The 23,013-nt window shown below is 52.7% G+C and overlaps 1 pseudogene; it reads right to left on the bottom strand.

Annotated features, from left to right (window-relative positions):
- LOC116807532 (uncharacterized) overlaps positions 1–23,013 on the bottom strand; it is a 1,256,502-nt pseudogene that overhangs the window by 25,862 nt on the left and 1,207,627 nt on the right.

Here is a 23,013-nt window from a genome sequence, read left to right as displayed (position 1 = left end):
ACAGCCCTTGCTGCCACTGCTGCAGCTTCAGCGCTCTCTGGGCCTGCCCTGCCACAGCTGCTGGGCAAGAGCACGGGACAATTCCACTCTGGCTCTCACTTACACTCACACACTGCCCTGCCTGCCATGGCATTGATGGAAAATACACCAGCTCATAGACTTTAACATTGTTAACCTTTGATTTCTCTACTCAGGCTTGCTTTGCCTTGGCCCTGGGGAAAGAAATGTTAAAGGTTTTGTTAAGGGATGTTACACCACTCAATGGAGATGAGTTTAACATCTCAACACACTGGGAATGGCCCAAAAGATACCCACAAAGATAACGACCAGCAGCAAAACATCAACCCCAGCAGCAAACAGCAACCAACACCTACCCCAGACACTGCCAGGGCTGCAGACACCTGGTCTGCAAAAGGCTGAGAAGGAAATCCAGCACTTCCCACCTCATTAACAGCAGAAGCAAAGAAATCTGCACAACTTGAAACTACAGAACATTAAACCAGTGGATTTAGATTGCTTTAGACTGTATTAAGTTAGGGAAAAATCGAGTAAAACCCACGTGTCATGGAACGATTTTCTCTGCACACCCGTGCTATGTGGGGATGGAATGATTTCTGTTGCACATCCTGGCCAGAATCAAGGAATGCCTTGACTCTAACAATAAACATATTGGTGGAGTTTTTCGTTTTCCTCCAGTTTCACTGCTAAGTTTAGAGCATTAGAGTATTTTTAAATTACTCCTACTTCTATATTGCCTGTTAGGTTTGGGTAAGGGATGAGAGAATGAGGTTTTACTTAGAGGAGAAGTAGAAAAAATTTCATTGACTTGGAAATTTTTTGTGTATGTTTGTGTGTGTCTCTTAGAGAGAGAAAAATTTTGGTCTGGGTTTTTCGACGTTCACTTTTAGGCAACATTTTGTGAAGCTAGAAGAGATTTAAAGGTGACCCTTTAACTCATAAATAGAAGATTTGAAGGAAAAGAAAATAAATAGAAGATTTGAAAGAAAAAAAAAAGAAAAAGCAGCAGGTTGGGGGGGGGGTGCACATGTGAGGCTGCTGAAGTTGCTCTGGAAGAGAAGCTGCATTCCAGGCACCCAGGAGAGGAGCTTTAGAAATGCAAATTAACATTGCTGAGGCAGAGTGGGGACAATGTACCTGGCTCTTCTTGCCTGGGGCAGGAATTGGCTGATTCCCTCTGCCCCTCACCCCAAGCTCTGCCTGCTTGCACAGATGGAATCTGCACGGCTGAAGGCAGAGCCCATGGTGAGGATCTGACTCTGAAACAGAAATGGCTGAGGCTGCAAAGGGAAACAGCAAATGGAGAATGTTGTGAAAACTTCACTGAAATAAGGGGGGGATCATCCCCCTGCCCACTCCAACATCTGCTGCCACTGTCTGTGCTGTACAGGGTGTATCAGAGCACTGGGGCTTTTGCTAGAACAAGTTCAGGAAAATTAGTTGGAATTCAAGTATTTGATGATGTAATTAGAAAAATGCGGCCAATTGATGCAGCCCCGGCTGCAGGGAGCACCCAAAAATGGGGAAAAGATGAAGGGCCACCAGAAAAAATTCTACAACACCATGGACCAGCCCCTGGGAACCCAAACCAATTCATATCAGGAAGCAGAGAACCCATTTATCATTTCAATGGCATCATTAGATTAAAAGCTGTCCTCAAAAGAACCAACCAGACAGCTCCAGCTCCTGACCTTCCTGCTGACCAATCCACTGAAAGAGGAACACAACATTTCACCAGGGGATGACATCAGATTATCTGTGAGCAGAAGAAAAGGGAGTTTGTGCAAAACCAAATGGCTCAAAATGCTGTGCGCAAAGAGATGACAAGGGAAAAGTGCTGAAAAAGATAACAAAGAAAAAGGGAGAGCAGTTTATGTATTGGTCCAAACATGGAAAGGATGGGAATGGGACACGCTTTCGTGGCTCCCCGGTAGACAAGGGGTTAAACGAATGCTGCTTCTCCTCTTCTGTGCTGCAGCAACTCTCATCTTTTTACCATGTCCCACACCTTGGCAGTGCAGCTCATCCAGCAGCTGAGCCAGGGGATGCAGGTGGCAGCCAGGCCTCCTGATCCACAAACGGCTACAAAAAGGACAGGGAATGAGGGCACCGAGAATAATCCCAAAACCAAAGAGGACCCGGGAAGAACAAAACAGAGTCGAGGAGTGAATCTGCCTGGAGATAGGGCCAGGCACCTCTAGATAAGGAAGTAACAGGGGAAACCATCAGTTCCAATAAATTTCAGAAATTGAGCCACACAATTTCTCAAAGTCCCGCTACATTCCTGAACTTTGAGGAGCAGAACAAAGACTTAACAGAGCCATGAATCTCGGCTGGTATACAAAAGGAGGGTGCAGATAAACGAGGACAGGCAGCAGGCGCATCGGGAAGTCTGAACCTTCCAAGAACCTCAGCCCGTGGGAAAAGGCAGAGGGAGATGCGGCCGGGAAAATGAGGATAAAAAGGAGGCTGCGGACTACAACCATGGCAGAGAGCGCACGGCAAATGCCCCACGGCCTCTCCCCCTGCTCGGCAATAAAGTCACTTTTACAGGACTCCTCGCTCTCCTCCGGCCACAGAAACCTCCGGCGACGGGAATTTCCCCGCACGCTCCCGGCCGCGGGGCAGCCCCCTCGGTCCTACCCACAGCAGCCGGGCCGAGCCAGCGCTGCTCCGGCAGCGGCTCCTGCCCAGGCCCCGGCGGGAAGGAGACCGCGGGCAGCCGCTCCCGCCGCGCCCTCAGCCCGGGGCCGGCACGGGCCGGACACGGCACCACCGACCCGCCGCAGCCCCCTGCCGCCCCCTCCGCCCGCAGCCAGCCCCGAGCCCCCGCAGAACCCAGCGCGGCTCCCACCTGCGCCGGGGCCGCCTCCGAGCTCCGCCGACGCCGCCTCACCGCGCTCCGGCCGCTGCCGCCGCTCCCGGGCCCGCACAGACGCTCCCGGCGACAATGGCGCCGCTGCCCGCCCACGGCCGCCCTCAGCCCGCCGCCGGGGCCGTGCTGCGCCCCGCTCCCACCAATCAGCGCGCCGCAACCACGACTGACGGCAGCAGCGGCCAATGGCAGCGAGCTCGGGGCGGGCTCTGCGCACGGCCCAGACTCGCCCCGCGCTCTCAGGGCCCCCCGCGCTGCGTGAGGGCAAAGCCGGAGATGAGCAACAGCCCCGGGACGGGCCCGGGCCCGAGGCGGGATTGAGCTGCCCACACAAACAAACTTCTCCGCACCTCCCGCCACGGCTTTCCCGGCCCTGCGCCTTCCGTGCCTCCGGCTCTGCGGGAAGCCCGGGAGCCTCCCTTCTCCTGCCCCTCATTAGTGCATTGGTGCTTCGCTTTGATTTCCCCCAAAAAGGGAAACCTGCCCAAAGCCCTGTGGGTGAGCGGGGGAGGGGAGAGATTTCTGGCAGAAAACTCCCAAGACTCAGAGCAGGATGAGGAGAAGTCAGTGCAGAGCCTTAAATGCAGCTTTCCCCACGCCTCCCTGCTCCCAGCTGCACCTCCTCCCCCGGCAGGGCAGGAGACAGGGAATGGGGCCGTGCTCAGCTCATCCCCCGCGGCTTCTCCCTCTGCTCAGGGACAGGAGTCGTTCCCTGCTGCACCCTGCGCTCTCTCCCAGCCGAGACTTCTCCAGGAACTTCTCCGAGCCGAGTCCATCCCCTGGGCCACAGCCCCCTCCAAGTGCTGCAGCGTGGGTCCCTGTGCCACGGGCTCGGTCCTGCCAGGCCAGGCTGCTCCAGCGGGGCCCCTCTGCCCACGGGGTCACAGCCTCCTCTCAGGCATCCCCGAGCTCCAGCCTGGCTCCTCCAGGGGCTGCAGGGGGATCTCTGCATCCCCATGGACCTGCGGGGGGATCTCTGCATCCCCACGGACCTGCAGGGGGATCTCTGCATCCCCACGGACCTGCAGGGGGATCTCTGCATCCCCACGGACCTGCAGGGGGATCTCTGCATCCCCATGGAGCTGCAGGGGGATCTCTGCATCCCCATGGAGCTGCAGGGGGATCTCTACATCCCCACGGAGCTGCAGGGGGATCTCTGCATCCCCATGGAGCTGCAGGGGGATCTCTGCATCCCCACGGACCTGCGGGGGGATCTCTGCATCCCCACGGACCTGCAGGGGGATCTCTGCAGCCCCATTGTAATATATGTTTTGGAATAATTCGTGCTTATGTAAAATATACATCAAGTCAGTTGTGCTTGTACAAAAAGATTCTTAAAGTTTTAAAAGACCAGAAGCAGCAGCCGGGGCTGCAGAAACCACAGATGACAGAGAAAGAAAGACCTCATTTACAAATGAAAAAACGTGGCTCATTGCAGAGATGGGCTCTTTCCGGGGGCAATCCAGGACGCACCCAATGTGATTAGTAAGGGTAGTCAGAAGCTCAGCCCAGACTGAGTCACAGGAATTCTATCCCTTCCCCCTTCCTCTTCAAAGGGGGAAATCAGAAAAATACTCGGATTACTGGGATATTGTAGATTATAGATTGAAGGATGCACACAGGCAGTAAAATTTTTGTGTGACTAAACTGACAGAGGAGATGATATAAAATGGAGCAAAGAAGATGGTGAAAAACTAAGAAAACTGAAGTTAAAACTAGCCCCAATATCAACTTTAAGCTTACCTTCACTAGCAAAACCCTTTCATCTGTACGGAAATGAAGAAAAGGGGGTAGCTCATACGGTTTTGTTTCAGGAGTGGGGAGGAGTAAAGAGACCCGTGGCTTATTTATCAAAGATGTTAGATCCAGTAAATCAAGGCTGTCCAGTGTGTGTTCAAGCTATAGCAGCTACTGCAATCCTGGTAGAGAAAAGTCATAAACTGACTTTTGGAGGTAAATCAATTGTGTGCACACCTCATGCAGTATAAAATTTCTTCCGATTTGCATTGTGATTTTTATCTTGAAATACATAACTTACTGTACTCTAGGACTGAGAAACTAGTTTACAGCTGTGACATAGCAAAACCTGCCATTAATTTATTTTGAGTTGATGCAGGCTATTCACTTAAGTGGTTCTTAGTGTGTAAAGTTAAACTAAAGGTAACACCAGCTGCTTGGTAGGTCAATGAGAAACATTTTTTCTTCCAGCCAGTCCTTTTTCATGAACCCAAATGTGTTTTGCTTTCTTTGTTTTTTTGGTTTGTTTGTTTGTTATTTTTTCTGGAAGTGCTGGCTACTTGCAGTGTACCTGGAACAGCAGCTAGAGTTGTTCATGCATGAGACTTCTGAAAAATAGGGCTCATTTTTTCCCCAGACTTGGAGGTGGCTACATATAGAAAAGGGAACCTACAAAGCGAGGTGAAGAAAAGGTTTCAGTATCTTCTAATGTAAGCTGTTAATTTTTTTACTTTCAGCATCACTGTGGGTGTGTGACACATACACATTAAAAAGATGGTGGGGGGATCTCTGCTTGCTGTAGGTTTATTTCTTGAGTGAGTTAGAGAGCTGTGAGGAAGTTTTGGGCTCCCTGTGTGGATTACCCAGGCCTGCAGGGAGGGCTTGGCCATGATTCCCTCTGTGCTGCAGGCAGCCCTGCAGCGTGGCAGCAGTGGCTTCTTGCCTCTGGTGAGTTTGCAGGCAGGGTGCTCCAGCACTGCAGTGCTCAGGGGCAGTTTCCTATTATGACATTAAGGCTTGAACTCAGGAGCGCCTCTTCCCACCCAGTTATTGTTTGTACCACAGGAGCCTCTTTGGACAGTGTTTCCTGGCAGTCAAAAAGAGAGTATTGCAGAGACAAATTCCTTACTTGCTGTCTCCCCCACTGTATCCACATTTTGTCTATTCCCTCTTCAAAATACAGATTTGTAAAACTCATGCTCTGTGTCCTCAGATGGCCTTCCCAAATCAAACCTTGGCTTCGTTGCAAATTGCATTGCACTAACTAGCATTGCCTTAGATTTGTTTTGGTGCAGGCAGGGTCACTTTGGAAGTAAGTTGTTGTTTACTTTGTTCCTGCAACCCTTTCAAGCTTGTGAATGGAAAAATTGTGATAGCAAAATAAGTCTTTATTTTGGCACTGTCAGCTGTGAGTGGCTGGTAGCCTTGGTGGAGGGTGCCGTGAATTACAGGCCTGCAGAACACGCATAACAAAAGTAATTTACTTTGTAAGGAAGTTGAAAAAGGGGGGAGAGGTGATTTGCAGACTCACCTCTCCAGGATGTAGGACTAATGTCGGAAAGTGGACTGATATTGAAATGTGGATGTTGAAATGTGAAGAGAGAAAAAAAAAGAGAAAGAGATAGAAAGGGAGAGAGAGAGAGAAAGAGAGCGGAGGGGAGAGCGAAATACACCCCCAAGGTCCCCTCAGCCACAGCTATCTGTAAGTTCTCCCCCATTCCTGCTAGGCAGAGTGACAACAAGGAGAGGGGGAAGTGGGGAAGGACAGAGTTAAACCCAAGGCTGTGAACAGGACCACCAGTAGAGATAAGATCAAGGCAGAGATTGTGACTCTCACAAAGTGGTCTATTGTCTTAAGCAAGATTTCTTTTTTCTTTCTGATTGCTGTTGTTAAGAAGAGAAGGCTTTTGTTCTGAAGACTTAAAGTCTGTAAGACTAAAACAGTTAAATGTTACCCAAAAAGTAAAAGGCAAGAGATGTGATAACATCTCATGTTAAAATTGGCCTGGTCTTTTTTATTTAACTAATTATAGCTCACAGGAAGAAGAATTGGCCTCTGCAGCTATTAACACAGCTGGATACAAGAAGAAGAAGTGGCTGTAGAAAAAGAGTTTAGTTAAACTCAGAAAGTTTTAAAGAAAACTAATGGTAAAAGTTCATGCAGTATTGTTTTTCTTTTAACACTGTGCTATTAAGAAATCCTTTCCAGGTACCATTAAAGCAGCAATCCAAACCATGGAAAGAGGGTGAATTCATGCCAGCAAAACCAAAGGACTTGTGAAGAAACCTGAGGAATGGACTATCACATCTAAACTGGGTGATACCAAATTGACTTCCAACCAGGACTGGGTGGTAATGGTTTGGGAAGACCCAAATTATCCAAGGCAGGTACAAAGAATAACACCTCACTGAGAAATAAGGCAAAGCTTGCATCACTGGTTCTAAGCCCGGCCTGAATAAACCCTGAGACGCCTCCGACACCTCCTTGGCAGAGGAACACTGCCACTTCAAACAGGAGGGTCGGGAGTGTTTCAGCCAAAGAGTTCTTATAGTCTGGCCTCAGCCTGTGGCTTGTACAGGGAAGAAGGGAAATTGCCATCAGTACTATACTGTCTACTTTATTTGATTCATCCCAATACTGGACACGCTACCTGGGTTACAAGTGAATGTTCAAATTATGGGAATAATTGGTGTTGTAGCTCACAAAATCTATGTTCTTGTTGCAAGAGGTATCGAGTACTGAATCAATTCCCTATACAGATAGAACCCAAAACAACTGAAGTAATAACTTTGTTTTGTGGATGGATTATTAGTGCCTGTTGACTGAGAGATACCTGAGGAACGGTGGGAAGCCACAGTTAAGCAGTGTCAAAAAGGACTTGCCTAAAAAAATGAGTAAAAAGGAGTGACAAGGGAAACAGAGGGCAAGCCTGGATTGAGCACTGTGCTCACCACCGAGAAGATCACACGTACCTGCTGTGGGAAGCAACCCCACAGGCAGGGGAGGTGGGGGTATAAGCCATGCCAGACCTCTGTCATTCCTGTTTCTGTCTCTCATTTGTTGTCTTTTCCCTTCTGAGATACCAGCAAGATCATGTCCCAAATGCTACAGAAAGTATTACACGGAAAGGAACCAAAGTTCCTTTTTGTTACACACACCCATGTCAACAGCCACAGACCCACCCAAACTGAGTACCTGCAGGCAAAATGGGGGAAAATATTAGATTACAAGGAACTTGGGAAAAAGTAGTAATACTTGGGGCATGGAATGTCCAAAAGGAGAGAGATGGATTTGTTTTACATTTGATCTTAGAAATATAGTCCAAGATTCGGTAAAAAGGCAATTAATAAACAAAAAGGTGAAACCAGCACAGCAATCCAGCTCTGTATTAACCCCAAATTATATACTGCATCGTATTATAGGACTCCAAGCAGTTATAGAGGAGATAACAAACAAAGCTGCTCAGGCACTGGAATTAATATTGAGTCAGCAAAGCCAAACTATAACTGCAGTGTATTAAAATAGGTTGGCTTTACGCTATTTATTGGCTAAAGAATGGGGTGTACAGATTGTTGAAAATAGATGGCAATGAGGGCATCATCCTGGAAATAACAGAGGATATCAGAAAAAACTTATGACCCTGGTATCAGTCCAAAAACAACCAAAGGGAAAATAATGTTAAAAACTAACAGGTGGGGTAATGTATTGAGAATGGGATGGTGGAAGAAATTAGGATTCTTCCTTTTATGTGTTACAAGTGTTTTGATATTTCTTCTTTGTTTAATCCCATGTTTTATTTGATTTCCAACAGAGTCCAAAGAATGCAAGAGGATAAGAAATATTGCTCAAGCCAAATGATTTATAAAGAAAAGGAGGAGAGATTGTGACAAATGCATATTTATAATTGGCTTTTCGCAAGTGTTACAATGAATATGATATGTGTCATGTTAGAAAGTTTATGCTGTTCCATAGGATCTCAATTCCATATAATCCCAGTCCAGTTTGTCCCAGTCCATAGGATCCCAGTTCCATATTTGATCCAAATCTCTAGTTGATCCCCGTCCCTATTTGATCCCGGTCCATATTTGATCCCAGTCCCTATTTTATCCCAGACTATATTTGATCCCAGTCCATATTTGATCCCAGTCCCTATTTTATCCCAGACTATATTTGATCCCAATCTCTAGTTGATCCCCGTCCCTATTTGATCCCGGTCCATATTTGATCCCAGTCCCTATTTTATCCCAGACTATATTTGATCCCAGTCCATATTTGATCCCAGTCCGTATTTGATCCCAGTCCCTAGTTGATCCCAGTCCATATTGCGAGGACGCTGGACTCCAGGACGCTTTGGGTGGATGGAGACGAGAGATCTCTGAAGGCTGCCCTTAGAATATCTGGTTTATTAGAGGGTGAAAGGCCCTGCTTGGAGTCACCAGACGTGACCCGTGGCCGGCCCGAGGGCGTGGGGGAAGGGAGAGGCAAGGGGTAGAGGGAGATAAGAGAGGATCCCAAGAGGATGTTCCAGGAGAGGGGCAGTTCCAAGAGAAGGGAAGTTCCAAGAGAGTGTCTGGCTCCTCAGGGACTCCTTGTCAGGGGCTGCAAGGTGGGCTGGAACAAGACTTGGGCCAATGGGGTCACAGACTCCTGATGCTTCAGGGGAGGGTTACAGGTGTGGGATGAACCATACATTGGGGTGAGATCCAACAGTCCATTTGACCCTTGGACCTACCTGTAGGTAAGGGCATTGTTCAACCAGGAGGGGGGATTGTCTTCATCCTGGCTGTGCTATTGTGTTCTACTTGTGCAGTGACTACAGTTTGGTATGTCACAACTTGTTACCATATCAGTCTCTGTATTTTCTAAACCTTTTGCCAGGCAGTCATATTTATAAGGCTTTCCTATTTGAGCTTCCCCAAGACATATGATCCCAGGCCGTATGATCCCAGTCCATATCTGATCCCAGTCCCAATTTTATCCCAGTCTATGTTTGATCCCAGTCCATAGGATCCCAGTCCATATCTGACCCCAGTCCCAATTTTATCCCAGTCTATATTTGATCCCAGTCCATAGGATCCCAATCCACATCTGATCCCAGTCTCTATTTGAACACAGTCCGTAGTTGATCCAAGTCTCCAGTTGATCCAAGTCCATATGATCTCAGTCCCAATTTGATCCCAGTCTGTAGGATCCCAGTCCCTATTTTATCCGAGTCCCTTGTTGATACCAGTCCATAGGATCCCAGTCCATATTTGATCCTTGTCCATATTTGATCCCAGTTCAGTTCATTCCAGTCTGTAGGGCCCCAGTCCCTAATTTATCCCAGTCCTTAGTTGATCCTAGACCACAGGATCTCAGTGCATATTTGATCCCAATCTCTGGTTGATCCCAGTCTATATGGCCCTGCACATATTCCAGAGGTCTGGAATTTCAGCTCCCAGCCAGGAAAAGACATTCCCTTTGCCCTCAAAGGCAAAGCTCTTGCGAAGTGGCTGAAAGCCAACTGGAGCAAAATGCTACAGAGACATTTCACTGCTGGCCTCCATAACTTCAGCTACTGAACTAAGAAATAAAATAATAATTGGGAAATAAAATAATTAAAAAATCAGGGGTGGGTCATTGGGGACAGAGGGGGCAATTAAATTAGAGGAAGATTCAATTAAATCAGGGGAGGATCTTTGGTGGTCCCTGAGGAAATTAAATTGGGGGAGGGTCTTTGGAGGTCCCTGGGTCAAGGGAGACATGGAGAGAGAAACAGAGCAGGCAAAGAGAGGTGGGAGGGAAAGGAGGACACAAACACAATCAGCTGAGAAGGTGGTGCCCTGAAAAACAGAACTGCCACGGACTGGAGATGAACGGCAAAGAAATCACTAAGTCTGAAAGTTTTATTTGCTATCAAATACGTCCCAGCCACCCAGCCCCACACAATCCCCATCTCACCGCTCCAAACTGGGATCCCACTTCTCCCAATCTCCTCCCAACCGCATCTCACCCTGGCAGCTGTGGAATCAAGAGTGTTTGGTGTGGGATTAATTTTTTTTTTTTTGTGGTGGACACAAGCAATTTGAGGTGGGATTAAGGCTCTGTGGTTAAAATTCAGTTGTTTTCACTGGGATGTGAGTGGTTTTGAGGTGAAAGATCAATCCCTCTTGGCTTTTGGAGTGCAGAGAGATTGAGAAGAGAAAAAAATAAAGGTCAACACTAAAGGAGAAGCAGCCAGGTGTGTTCCCAACATGGATCACAGGGAATGTGGATCACCAGGGCTGTGCCCAATGTGGGTCCTCCAGTGGGGGATGGAGTTTAGCTCTTCTCGCACTCGGGGCACTCACAGGGCTTCCCTTACCGGTGCCTCCGTTGGTGTTGGGTCAAGTGAGAGCTCTGTGAGAATCTTTTCCCACACCGGGGACACTCGTAGGGCCTCTCCCCAGTGTGGATGCGCCGGTGTGTGGTGAGGTTGGAGTTCTGCCTGAATCCCTTCCCACAGTCAGGGCAGCGGAAGGGCCTCTCCTCTGTGTGACTCCGATAGTGCCGGAGGAGACAGGAGCTGGTCTGAAACCTCTTCCCACACTCAGAACACTCATAGGGCCTCTCCCCAGTGTGGGTCCTCTGGTGCTTGATCAGGCTGGAGCTACGGCTGAACCTCTTCCCACACTCCCCACACTCGTAGGGCCTCTCCCCGGTGTGGATGCGGCGATGCTGAATGAGTTCTGAGTTGTCCCTGCATCCCTTCCCGCAGTCGGGGCAGCAGAAGGGCCTCTCCTCCCTGTGAACCCAATAGTGCTGGAGGAGACAGGAGCTGGTCTGAAACCTCTTCCCACACTTGGAACACTCGTAGGGCCGTTCCCCAGTGTGGATCTTCTGGTGCCTGATCAAGCTGGAGCTCTGGCTGAACCTCTTCCCACACTCAGAACACTCGTAGGGCCTCTCCCCAGTGTGGGTCCTCTGGTGCAGAATCAGCTCAGACCTCCACGTGAAGCTCTTCCCACACTCCGAGCACTTGTGGGGCTTCTCTCCATCATGGAGCTGCTCAGGGACCCCCAGCTCCGAGCTCTGGCTCGATCTCCAGCCACCTCCCCGGCCCAGGGTGGGTCTTTCCCCCTCAGATCCCCGCGATCTGCGTTTGCAGCCCCTCCTCGTGCGGGATCTCCGGGGCTTTTCCTCCCCGTCGGGTTCCTGCGCCCTGGAGCCGCTCAAAACGGCCTCTTCCACCAGGTTCTGCCGCAGGGATTTGTCCTCCCTGCTCTCCATCCTCAGCTCCTGCCCTGGGGGAGGAAGGACAAGGAGAGGCTCTTCCTCTTCCTCGCAGCCTCCCAGGGGCTGGGAATGGGAAATCCTGGTTTGGGGAAAACAAGGGATGATGAGCACACACATTTGGAAGCTCCCTCTGTCCCAGCCCATCTCTAGAAGTCCCTGGCCACCTGGGCTCCATAAAAACCTCCCGAACACCGAGATCCAGCCCTGAAAAAGCCTCCCAGGAGTTCCCCGTCCCTCCTCCCTCCCCTTTGCTGTTCGGGGCTCCCCCCTGTCCCAGCTGCTGGGGTCACACTTGGATTGGGGGTCCCCCTTCTCCTCGCTGTCTGCCCTCCCCAGGCTGCCGGGAGTCCCAGCAATCCCAAAAGCTCCCCCCTCTTGGCTCTCCCCATTCACGGGTGCCGGGGCTGTTTGGGCTCCCGGGCTCCCTTCTCCCCTTCTTCCCTGCTCTGGGCTGCCCGGGCTCCAAGGAGTCCCCCCAAGGGGCCTTTTCCGCTCAGCTTCGCAGTTCTTCCTTCTCCAAACATCTCCCCAAAAAACCCAACCCAGGCACCCCCAGGAGACCTGGCCCAAGCTCCCCCTCCCCGCTCACCTGCGGGATGGGGGGCGATGATCCCACAGGTGGGGGCTGCGAATTCAGGCAGGGCTGACCGCTCGCTTCTCTCTGCTCTGCTCCATCCGCCTTTCAACCTCCTCTTCCTCTTCCTGACGCCCCTCCTCTTCCATCCCCCCCCTCCTCCTCCTCCTCTTCGTTATCCCCACCTCTTTCTCCTCTTCCATCCCTCCCCTTCCATCCCCCCTCCTCCTCCTCCCCATCCCCACCTCCCGCTCCTCCTTCATCCCTGCCCTTCCCTCCCTCCTCCTCCTCCCCCAGCAGCAGCGACACCCTCGGTTCCCGTTCCCGCAGCCCCGGCAGCCCACGGCAGGAGCGGGGATGGAGCCGGGACAGGTCGGGATGGGCAGCGCGGGGCTCTCGGCTGCTCCCAGCCGCTGTTCCAGGGGGGAACCCGGCCCGGGCCAAAGGAGAGGCAAACTGGGGAAACTGGGGGCTGCACATCCAAACTGGGGCTGCCTGGGGACCCTGCCTGGGCACTGCCCGCCCTTGGGGCTCCTCTCAGGAGATCAGGAAGGGGGAACACAGAGAGGGCTCGGGGATGCCAGGAGTGGCAGCACTGGGAAGGACTGGTTTGTACTGGGATTGTACTGGAATCATACTGGGAGCAGCTGGGCCCATGCCAGGGCAGACTGCAGTCACCCCAAGGGAGACTGGGATTGTACTGGGATCATACTGACACAGAGTAGGAGCCTACAGGGGGCAACTGAGACCATGCTGGGGGCAAATGGGATATACTGGGAGTGACTGGGAGCATGATGAGGGTGACTGGGAGCAGCTGTGAGCAACTGAGATCATGCTAGGAGCAACTGGGAGGAACTGGGAGTCACTGGGTGCCTGCTGGGGATGACTGGAAACGGCTGGGCTTATACTGGGATCATGCTGGAGGTGACTGGGATCATACTGGCAGTGAGTGCCATGACACTGAGGCTGACTGGGAGCGGTTGTGAGCAAATGGGATCGCGCTGGAAGGAACTGGGAGTGAGTGGGAATATGCTGGAAGGAACTGGGGGACACTGTGAGAGACTGGGAGGGACAGTGAGGGTGAAAGGGAGCAACTGGAACCGTGTGGAGCACAACTGGTTCGTATTGGCACTGACTGGGAGCACACTGGCGTCATCTCTGGATCATACTGGGAGGGACTGGACTAATACTGGGAGTGTCTGAGAGTGACTGGGAACACACCATGCACAGCATCCCTGTACTGGGGGTGACTGGGAGCAACTTGGAGCACTCTGGGAGCAAATGGCATCATACTGGGATTGACTGGGTTGATGTAGCTGGAGGCAACTGGGACCATACTGCGAGTGATTGGAAGTTACTGGGATTATACTGGGACCATACTGGGAGTGCTGGCATGTGACAAGGATCATACTGGAGGTTACTGGGCTCATACTGGTGATGAAAGGAAGCAACTGGGATCCCACTTTGGGCTACTGGGAGCAACTGAGAACAACTGGGATCATGCTGCAAGCAAACTGGAGGAATTGGGAATCACTGGATGTAGGCTGGAGACAACTGGGACATACTGGGCATGACTGAGATCATACTGGGATAACAAGCACCTTACTGGGATCACTGGGAGTGTCTGGGAAGGACCACAGAGATGCTGAAGGCAACTGGGATTTACTGGGGATGTCTGTAACCTTACTGGGGTGACTGGGAACACACTGGGAACAACGGGGACCATGCTGGGGAGAACTGAGAGCGAGTGGAAGTGAGTGGGTCTACACCGGGGACAACTGGGCATGACTGGGACCATGCTGGGAGCAACTGGGATCATATGGGGAGTGATGGGGTTGATACAAGGGACAACTGGGGGCAACTGGGATCACACTGGGGAGAACAGGAAACAACTGAAAGCATGCTGGGGGCAACTGGGATCCTACTGGATCTTACTTAGAGCAACTGGGATCAGGCTGGAAGCAATTGAGGACAACTGGAGTGACTGGGAACATAGTGGGAGCAACTGGGATACACTGGGAGAGACTGAAACCACAGTGGGGGTAAATGGGAACCACTGGAACCAAAGTGGATGATAATGGGAGCAGCTGTGCCCATGCTGGATTCATACTGGGATCCTACTGGAACTGGCTGGCATCATACTGGGAATGACTGGAAGTGTGCTGGCTGTGACTGGAACCATGCTGGAGGTGACTGGGAGCAACTGGGCCCACACTGGGAGTGACAGGGAGTCATTCTGGGCAGGGCTGGAATCATACTGGGAGTGACTGGAACCATACTGGGGGGGACTGGGTGCAGCTGGGATCATCCTGGGAGCCACTGGGATTCCAGCAGGTGTGAATGGATCCTGGCTGGGGGTCACTGGGAGCTACTGGGCCCATGTTGGGAGGAAAATCTGGACACATTGGAAGCAACTGGGACCAACTGGAAACTACTGGAACCGTGCCGAGGGGACTGAGACCACAAATGGGGAAACTGGGTTCATACTGGGAGTGACTGGGACCACACTTTGGGCAACTGCCAGAAACTGGGATCATGCTGGAGGCAACTGGGAGTAACTGGGAAAGACTGCGATCATTCTGAGGTCATCAAAACTTACTGGACCAACTGGAATATACTGGGAGTGTCTGTGACCATACTGGGGGGACTGGAACCACACTGGGAACAGCTGGGACCATGCTGGGGACAGCTGAGAGTGAGTGGGACTATGCTGAGTGGGACTGGGACTATTCTAGGGACACCTGGGATCATACTGGGAGGAACTGGGAACAACTGCAACTATTCTGGCAGCAACTGGGATCATACTGGGATCACAGTGGGAGCAGCCGGGTCCATGCTGGGTGAGACTGGGAGGAGCCAGGTCCATGGAGGGTGACAGGAATCATACTGGGATTGACTGGGAGTGGCTGTGAGCAACTGGAATCATGCTGAAAGTAACTGGGAGGAAGTGGAAGGGACTGGGAGCATGCTGGGAGTGACTGGGATATACTGGGAGAGACTGGGAGTCATAGGGATCATACTGGTGGTTACTGGGGTCATGTCGGCATTGACAGGGAGCAGCTGGGATCACACTGGGGGGCACTGGCATCATACTGGGAGTGACCGGGATCATACTGGGATTACAGTGGGTGCCACGGGACCCTGACTGGGGGTTACTGGGAGCTGCGAGGCCCATGCTGGGAGCCAAATGCACACACACTGAGAGCAACTGGGAGCAACTGGGAATGACAGGAGTCATGCAGGTGACAACTGGGATGTACTGGCAGTGACTGGGATAAAACTGGGGGCAGCTGAACCATGCTGAGGTAACTGGGAGTGCCTGGCAAAGACTCTGGGAATGTTCCAGGCAACTGGGATGTACTGGGAGTACCTAAGAACACACAGGTGGTGACTCGGACCACACTGGGAGCCACTGGGAATGTGCTGGGGGCAAGTGTGAGTGACTGGGGCCCTGCTGGGGCAGACTGGGATCATACTGGACTCATACTGGGATCATACTGGGAGTGACTGGGACTATACTAGGAGCAACTGGGAGAAGTGGGAAAACACCGGAGAAAAGTGGGAGCAACTGGGACTTGCTGGGGGCAAATAGCGTCATAATGGGGAATGACTGAGAATGACTGGACTCATACTGGGAGAAACAGGGATCCTGCAGGGAGTGAGGGGAAGTGACCAGGATGATACTGGGACTGACTGGGCTCATCCTGGGAGTGCCCAGGAAACTGGAAGCACATAGGGGTAGGAACTGGGCACCTGCTGGGAGCAGCCCCTGGCGGCCCCGGTACCCCCGAACCCCTTTCCCGGCCATGCCGCCCCTCCAGCCCCAGCACCCCCATTGCCGGGTGCCGGCACTGCCAGGGGTCCCCCCTCTCGGGGTCCCCGCTGGGGCTCCTGGGGCTCTCCTCTCTCTGCGCTCCCGCCCAGGGAAGCCGCGGCTCTCCCGGGGCTCCCCAAATCCGGGGTCCCCACGCGGCCCCGGCAGAGCTCGGAGGGCCCGGCCGGGAAGCCCAACCCGCACCGCGGGGGGACCCGCATCCCCCCGGCCCCGCCGGGGCTCTGCCGCCACCCGCACCGGGACCCCCCAAAAACACCTCCCGGGGACCCCCGATGTCCCCCCGAGGGCAGCTGCGGCTCGGCCTTGGAGCCCCGCCAGCTCCAAACATCCCCCCAAAAACACCAAACCCAGGGAGCCCCGGGATATTTGGGGCCAGCTCCCCCTGCCCGGGCACCTGCGGGATGGGGGCGATGCTCCCGGGGTGCTGCGAGTTCAGGCGGAGCCGGAGCCCCGCGGTTCATCCTCCCCGCTCCTCCTGCTGCTCCCGCTGCCGCTCCGCCTCTTCCTCCCTCCTCCTCCTCCTCCCCGCAGCCGCGGGAGGGGCGGGGATGGAGCCGGGACAGGTCGGAACGCAGAGAGGGGTGGGGGGATGCCAGGAGTGACTGGGTTGTACTGGGATCATACTGGGAGCAGCTCCTGGGTGACTGATCCTATTGGGATCATACTGGGATCATACTGGGAGTGAGGAGGAGCAGCGTGGTGGCTCCAGCGCTGGGGCTGGGGGCGCTCCTGGCGGGCGAGGGGGAGTGGGACCCCGGGCACCGGGACCCTGAATCGCCATTGCCGGCACCGGGACCCCCCCTGCTCCCCTTATCCTGCACAGGGACCCCCCTGAATCCCCCATTTCCGGACATCAGGGCCCTCTGCTCCCCTTTTCCCTGCTCCCAGCCTCTAGATTTCCCGTGTGCCTGATCCTGGAACGCCTTGGAACACCTTGGACCCCCATTGCTGCCTTTCCCAGCCCCCAGCCCCACCTTTGTGCAAAGCCAGAGACCCTCTGAACTCCCCCTTCCCAAACACCCCGGGTGTCCCCACCCTGGTACCCCTTTTTGGGAAACCCTGGACTCCCCTTTCCTGGGCTCAAGGATGCCTGGAACTCCCTTCTACCTCCCCATCCCTGCCCCCGCATTTCCGCGACCCTGAGACCCCCCTGCACCCCCATTCCTGAGAACCAAGACACCCTTTTACCCCTTTGCCCGGCACTGAGACCCCCTTGCACCCCCTTATCCGGCACCAACTCAACATGTTCCCATCCCCCACATCTCCCAACCCCCAGCCCCACCCTTTTCCCTGACCTGGGACCCCTGGGCCCCCATTCCTGCCTTTCCCAGCTCCTCCTTTCCTCACACTCAGGAGCCCTGGCACCCCCTTTCCTGGACACAGGATTCCCTGGACACCCCATCCCAGCTCTCCCAGTCCCTGCACCCCCTTTCCTTGGATCTCAGCCATTGAACCTCCTTCCCAGCTCTGCCAGCTCTTCATGTCCCCCCTTTCCTTGGCCTGTGGACCCCCTGGAACCCCAAACTCTCACTCTCAGCCCCCTCAGCTCCCCCAAATCTCTGTGTCCCCCCAGTTCTTCACTCCCTGCAGTTCCTGGAAGTGGCGCTGTCGGAGCCCGGCCCGGGGGTCCCCCAGTCCTTGATTGTGGGGGACGTGGACGGGACCCCCCGTGAGCGCTGTGGCAGCGAGCGGGGCCGGATGGAGGCACAGACACCGGGGATGGGGGTGGGAGCTGAGCTGGGATATTGGGACAGCCAGAGCTGGGATATTGGGATAGCCAGAGCTGGGATATTGGGATAGCCAGAGCTGGGATATTGGGATAGCCAGAGCTGGGATATTGGGATAGCCAGAGCTGGGATATTGGGATAGTCAGAGCTGGGATATTGGGATAGCCAGAGCTGGGATATTGGGACAGCCAGAGCTGGGATATTGGGACAGCCAGAGCTGGGATATTGGGATAGCCAGAGCTGGGATATTGGGATAGCCAGAGCTGGGACATTGGAATGGCCAGAACTGGGATATTGGGATAGCCAGAGCTGGGATACTGGGACAGCCAGAGCTGGGACATTGGGATAACCAGAGCTGGGATATTGGGACAGCCAGAGCTGGGATATTGGGACAGCCAGACCCTGCTCAAGGACAGGAACCGGCCCGTGGCTGACAGTGACCTGGAGACGGGGCCGGTACAACCAGAGCAGGGGGAGTAGGGGGAGCTGGGGGCTGGGCTGGGATCTGTGGGAATGGAGGACTCTGAGGGGCTGGGATGGGATCTCTGGGGATGGGAGGGATCTGTGGGGCTGGGATGGGAATCCAGGGAGCTCCAAGGGGCTCCCTGGGGCTGGGACATGACTCCATGGGTCTGTTCTCTCCTCGTTCCCAGGTCTCCACACAGTGCAGGGGGTTTCCAGCTGTGACCTCCTGTCCAACAGAGCATCCATGGATCCCACCAGTATGGCTATGAGGGCTGGGATTTCATCTCCTTCCAGCTGGGATCCAGGAGCTTTGCAGTGTCCAACACTGCCGTCTGGATATCCCAGAGGTGCTGGGAACACAAAGGGATCATAGTGGAGCAGATGAAGCATTACCTGGGACACACCTGTGTGGAAAGGCCCCCAAAATACATCAGATATGGTCGGGAGGCTCTGGAGCACAAAGGTGGGTGTGGGAAGGGAAGGGCAATTCCTATGGGAATGGGGGATTCAGGAATGGGGAACTTGGGAATGCAGGAATTGCCATGGAATTTCCATGGCCAGATCTCACTCTCATCCCAGTCAGGTGAGAATTCCATGGATGGACCCCCCCTAACCCACTGCCATGGGAATTCCATGGAGAAATGATTGGAATTGATGACCATTGCAATGAGAGCAGTGCAATGAGAAGTAATCCCTGCGGGGATTCCATGGGACATTGATCCCAATCCTTTGCCCAGGCTGGCTCTGCTGTGCCTGTGGCAGCACCAGGGGAGTGCCCTGTCCTTGCCCTGAGCCCAGCAGGAGCCTTTCCTTGGGTGTTCCATGCCCTGCCCGGGGCAGGAGGGCACTGTCAGAGCGGCTTTGGTGGCCCCGGGCACCCGGCTGGGCTGCAGCCACTGCAGGGGCTCCTGGGGAATGTTCCAGAGCAGAGCTGAAAGCAAACAACAGTTTCTGGAGGGGATTCTGCCCCTGGGCCTGTGCTGGGAGCCCAAGGGCAACAGCCCAAAGTGCTGGGGCTCAGTGTCCCATGGCCAGGCCGTGTTCCCTGGCTGTGCCCTGTCCCTCAGCTGTGCCCTGTCCCCTGTCCCTGTCCCCTGTCCCTCAGCTCTCCCCTGTCCCTCAGCTCTCTGGGGCCAGGGGTGGCAGCAGGACCTGGGGCAGCCCTAGGGGAGAACAACCCTGAGCCCCAGCTGGGCCAGTTCCCCCAGTTCCCCCCAGGCCACTCCCAGCATGGGCCCTGTGGCTCCCAGTCACCCCCAGTATGGTCCCAGTCACTTCCAGTTACACTCAGTGTGATCCCAGTATCATCCTGGTCACTCCCAGTGTGATCCCAGCATGATCCCAGCATGTTCCCAGGTGTTCCCATTCATCCCTATAATAGTTCCAGGCACTCCCAGTATGGTTCCAGTCCTTCCCAGTATGATCCCAGTATGAACCCAGTCACTCTCATTACAGTACCATTTGCCCCCAGTAAGGTCCCAGTCACTCCAAGTCACCCAGTATGATTCCAGTCACTCCCAGTATGATTCCAGTCACTCCCAGATAGTCCCAGTATTATTGCAGTAACTTCCTTTATGGTTCCTCTGTGATCCCAGTCACTCCTGGTTAATGCAGCCTGGGGTCCCAGGGGTCCATCTGACCCCCGGGCTGCCACTGCCGTGGGTGTCCGGATAGCGCTGCGCTGTCAGGCTCAGCCTGTCTGGGTCCCTCGGCTCAGCTCCCAGCCACAGGCAACTTAGCGAGCACCTCTGGAGTGATTTCAGCTCTGTGAGTTCAGCTCTCAGTGATTTCGCTCTGTGCTCACAAGTGCCTCTGGCAGACACACAGGGATAGAGAGAGGAAAAGGCTGTATGCGGTTCCACAGCGATGTCCTTTATTGCCAGCTCCTCTGAAGGGATGCAGTGACAGTTCTTCTGCCAAACTGGATAGAAATGGGTGTTTATATGGGGTACTGGGGTGTGTTGGAAATTGTCCAGTCGCCAGAGTTGAGAAGAATACGACCAATAGCCTTACAGAGAGATAAGAAGGGTCTGAATGCAGAAGAGGGGCTTCTTTGGTCCAGTCACCGTGACTTAGGCATTTCTTATCTTAGGTGAGTGACCGCCAGGGAGGCCTTGCAGGGCCTCTGACTGGTACAACTCCAATTTCTGTATTTAGGAAAAAGGCATGCCCTATAGTTCTTTTAAAACAGTGGACAAGGCATGAGAACATAGCTAACACAATGACAATTACAATGAAAATCCACAAAATTCCCTTAGACAAAGATGTACCCTATCCCATTAATCCCCTCTCACCAAAAAGGTCATTGACCCAGTCTGGGTTGTTTTCTACTTTTGAGTCCTTCACAAGTTCCTTCAGTTTCTGGATGTTTGCGTGGATGGATTCCGAGCGTGAAGGGAGATTGATGCAACGCATCCCTTCAAAGTCTTGGCAGCCATGTCCGTGGGCTAGCAGTAGGAAGTCTCGTGGTTTCTTCTTCCTTTAAAAGATCACTTAGGGTGACAGAGGTAGCATTGGCTTACTTACTGAGCCAGCACCCTAAGTGATTTATTTCACCAAGGGCTGCAGCTACCCAGGGTAGGAAGAGGGAGACTGCAATCTTTTTTGGTTTGTTCCATCATATAATTTTGGATTGGAATTTTCATCAAATTCTGTGTAGGATCTTTTGTAGTGTTTTAATTTGCTTTCTTTTTTCCAATTACATAACAAGGTGATATTTGGAGTAAGGGTAGAAAGTTTTCCAAGGCTACAGGAACCTCCCTGGAGCCGCGAGGGGTTCCCAGCCCATAGTCGGTTACCACAGATGAGAAACGTTCCCTTGGGTAATACTTTGGGGTGGAGAGAGGATGCAGAGATCACCTGAGCGGTGTAATTGCACCAGTTGTAGTTCCCACTGTGTCGGCCATTCCGAGTGAGCGATGATGGTCACATCCGCACCAGTGTCCAGCATCCCTGGGAGGTGGATCTTCTCTCCTCTGTAGCATAGACCACACTCGATGTTAGGCTTACTTGGTCCCACAATTTGTGCCCACATTCTGTAGGGTTGAGAGGAAGCTGTTCCCTGTGATTCTTCGGGAGTAGAAAGGCTTGTGCGATCAGAATTCCTCATGAAAGGAAAAATTGTGAGTCCGTGCAGCACAGCTGGACTGAGATTTCTTGTCCTGGGTGCACTGTTTGTACTTTTGGAACAACAAAGATTTCTCTGAGCTATGGAGAGTGCCACCTATAATTAAAATGTCAAAAGAACCACCTTTTGGCTCATGCTTGCCTGTGGGAACACAATAAACATCCTTATTATTAAAGTCAATGGACAAAGCAGTTACCAACTGGCGCCGTGTTCCCATCTGTATTGCTCAGTGGGTTGGATCCTCTCCAGGTGGCCTGGAATCTCCTGGGATGATGCATGGTTGGGTCTGGGTGGCTTTTGATTTGTTGTCTTTGCACGGGACCTGGCTGCGCTCCACTGGGAGTTTCCCGAATGCTGCTGATAGTGCTGCTGGTTCTGGGGTCTTTGGTAGGTGTTTTGGGGGTTTTGGGTAGGTGACCTGTCCGGACATTCCTTTATAAAATGTGCAAATTCCCCACAGTGATAGCAGCAGGCCTGGTCTTTGGAAGTTACTGCTGCAACTGCACCAGAAACTCCTTCTGCAATGCCCTTAGCAACGGCTTGGGCCACTGTGTTTTCAGAAGACAAATGCCGTGTACAGCTTTCCACCATTTGCTCTCTGGTGGGTTCTGTATCCAAGGGTAGGGTCTCAGAATTGTTTTACATTGTTCATTTACATTTGACAAGGCATGCTGGCACAATAGTTCTTTTCTTGCCTCTTGTGCTCTCTATCTGTTTTTCCAGAGCATCTTTAGTTCTGTCTACAAACTTGATAAAGCTTTCATCTACTCCTTGTTTAATACTAGAGAAGTGCTGGGTAGGGGTAGAGTCATCTGGGGTAAGGAGCAAGGAGGTTTTTGCTGCAATAGCCAAGTCTTGTAGTGCTCCTGAGGCAAGGTGTCAGCTTGGTCACAGAGTTTCTGTAAATCCCCTTCTCCAGCCAGCTGTTGGACTGTAAAATCTGGCCTATTTCCATCTTGTGCATAGATGTCTGATAAAGTTTTAAGTTGTCTTTTCCAATGGCTTTCCCATAGCATATATTCTGCTGGGGAAAGAAGGCAGTGAGCAATGTTTTTAAGATTGTGAGGTACCAAAATATGTGCTGAAAAGAGCTTCCAGGAATTTCTGAAAATAGGTGAACTTCTACCCTATTCTTTGGCTATATTTCATAGTTGCACCAGTTCTTTATTTGTGTTAGGTTCACACGTTGTTTTAGTGGTGGCCCCACTTCTTTTCCCCTTTATATAAATTGCTGGGAAGGCAGAAATTCTCTGAGCCAGTTCCCAATCCTCTGCCCAAGTCGCTTCCATTTTGATTAGAGCCCATGGATCAGTGTCCCCTGTGTCACTATCAGACTCACTGTGCTCAGAGGAGGAGTGAGAGCGAGCAGGAGGTGCACTACGCTTTTTTGGGCGTTTTGG

This window comes from Taeniopygia guttata, chromosome 37 (assembly GCF_048771995.1).
Source record: "Taeniopygia guttata chromosome 37, bTaeGut7.mat, whole genome shotgun sequence".
Classification (NCBI taxonomy): domain Eukaryota; kingdom Metazoa; phylum Chordata; class Aves; order Passeriformes; family Estrildidae; genus Taeniopygia; species Taeniopygia guttata.
Note: the sequence above shows the minus strand (reverse complement) of the source record. Positions and strands in the feature narration are given on the sequence as shown.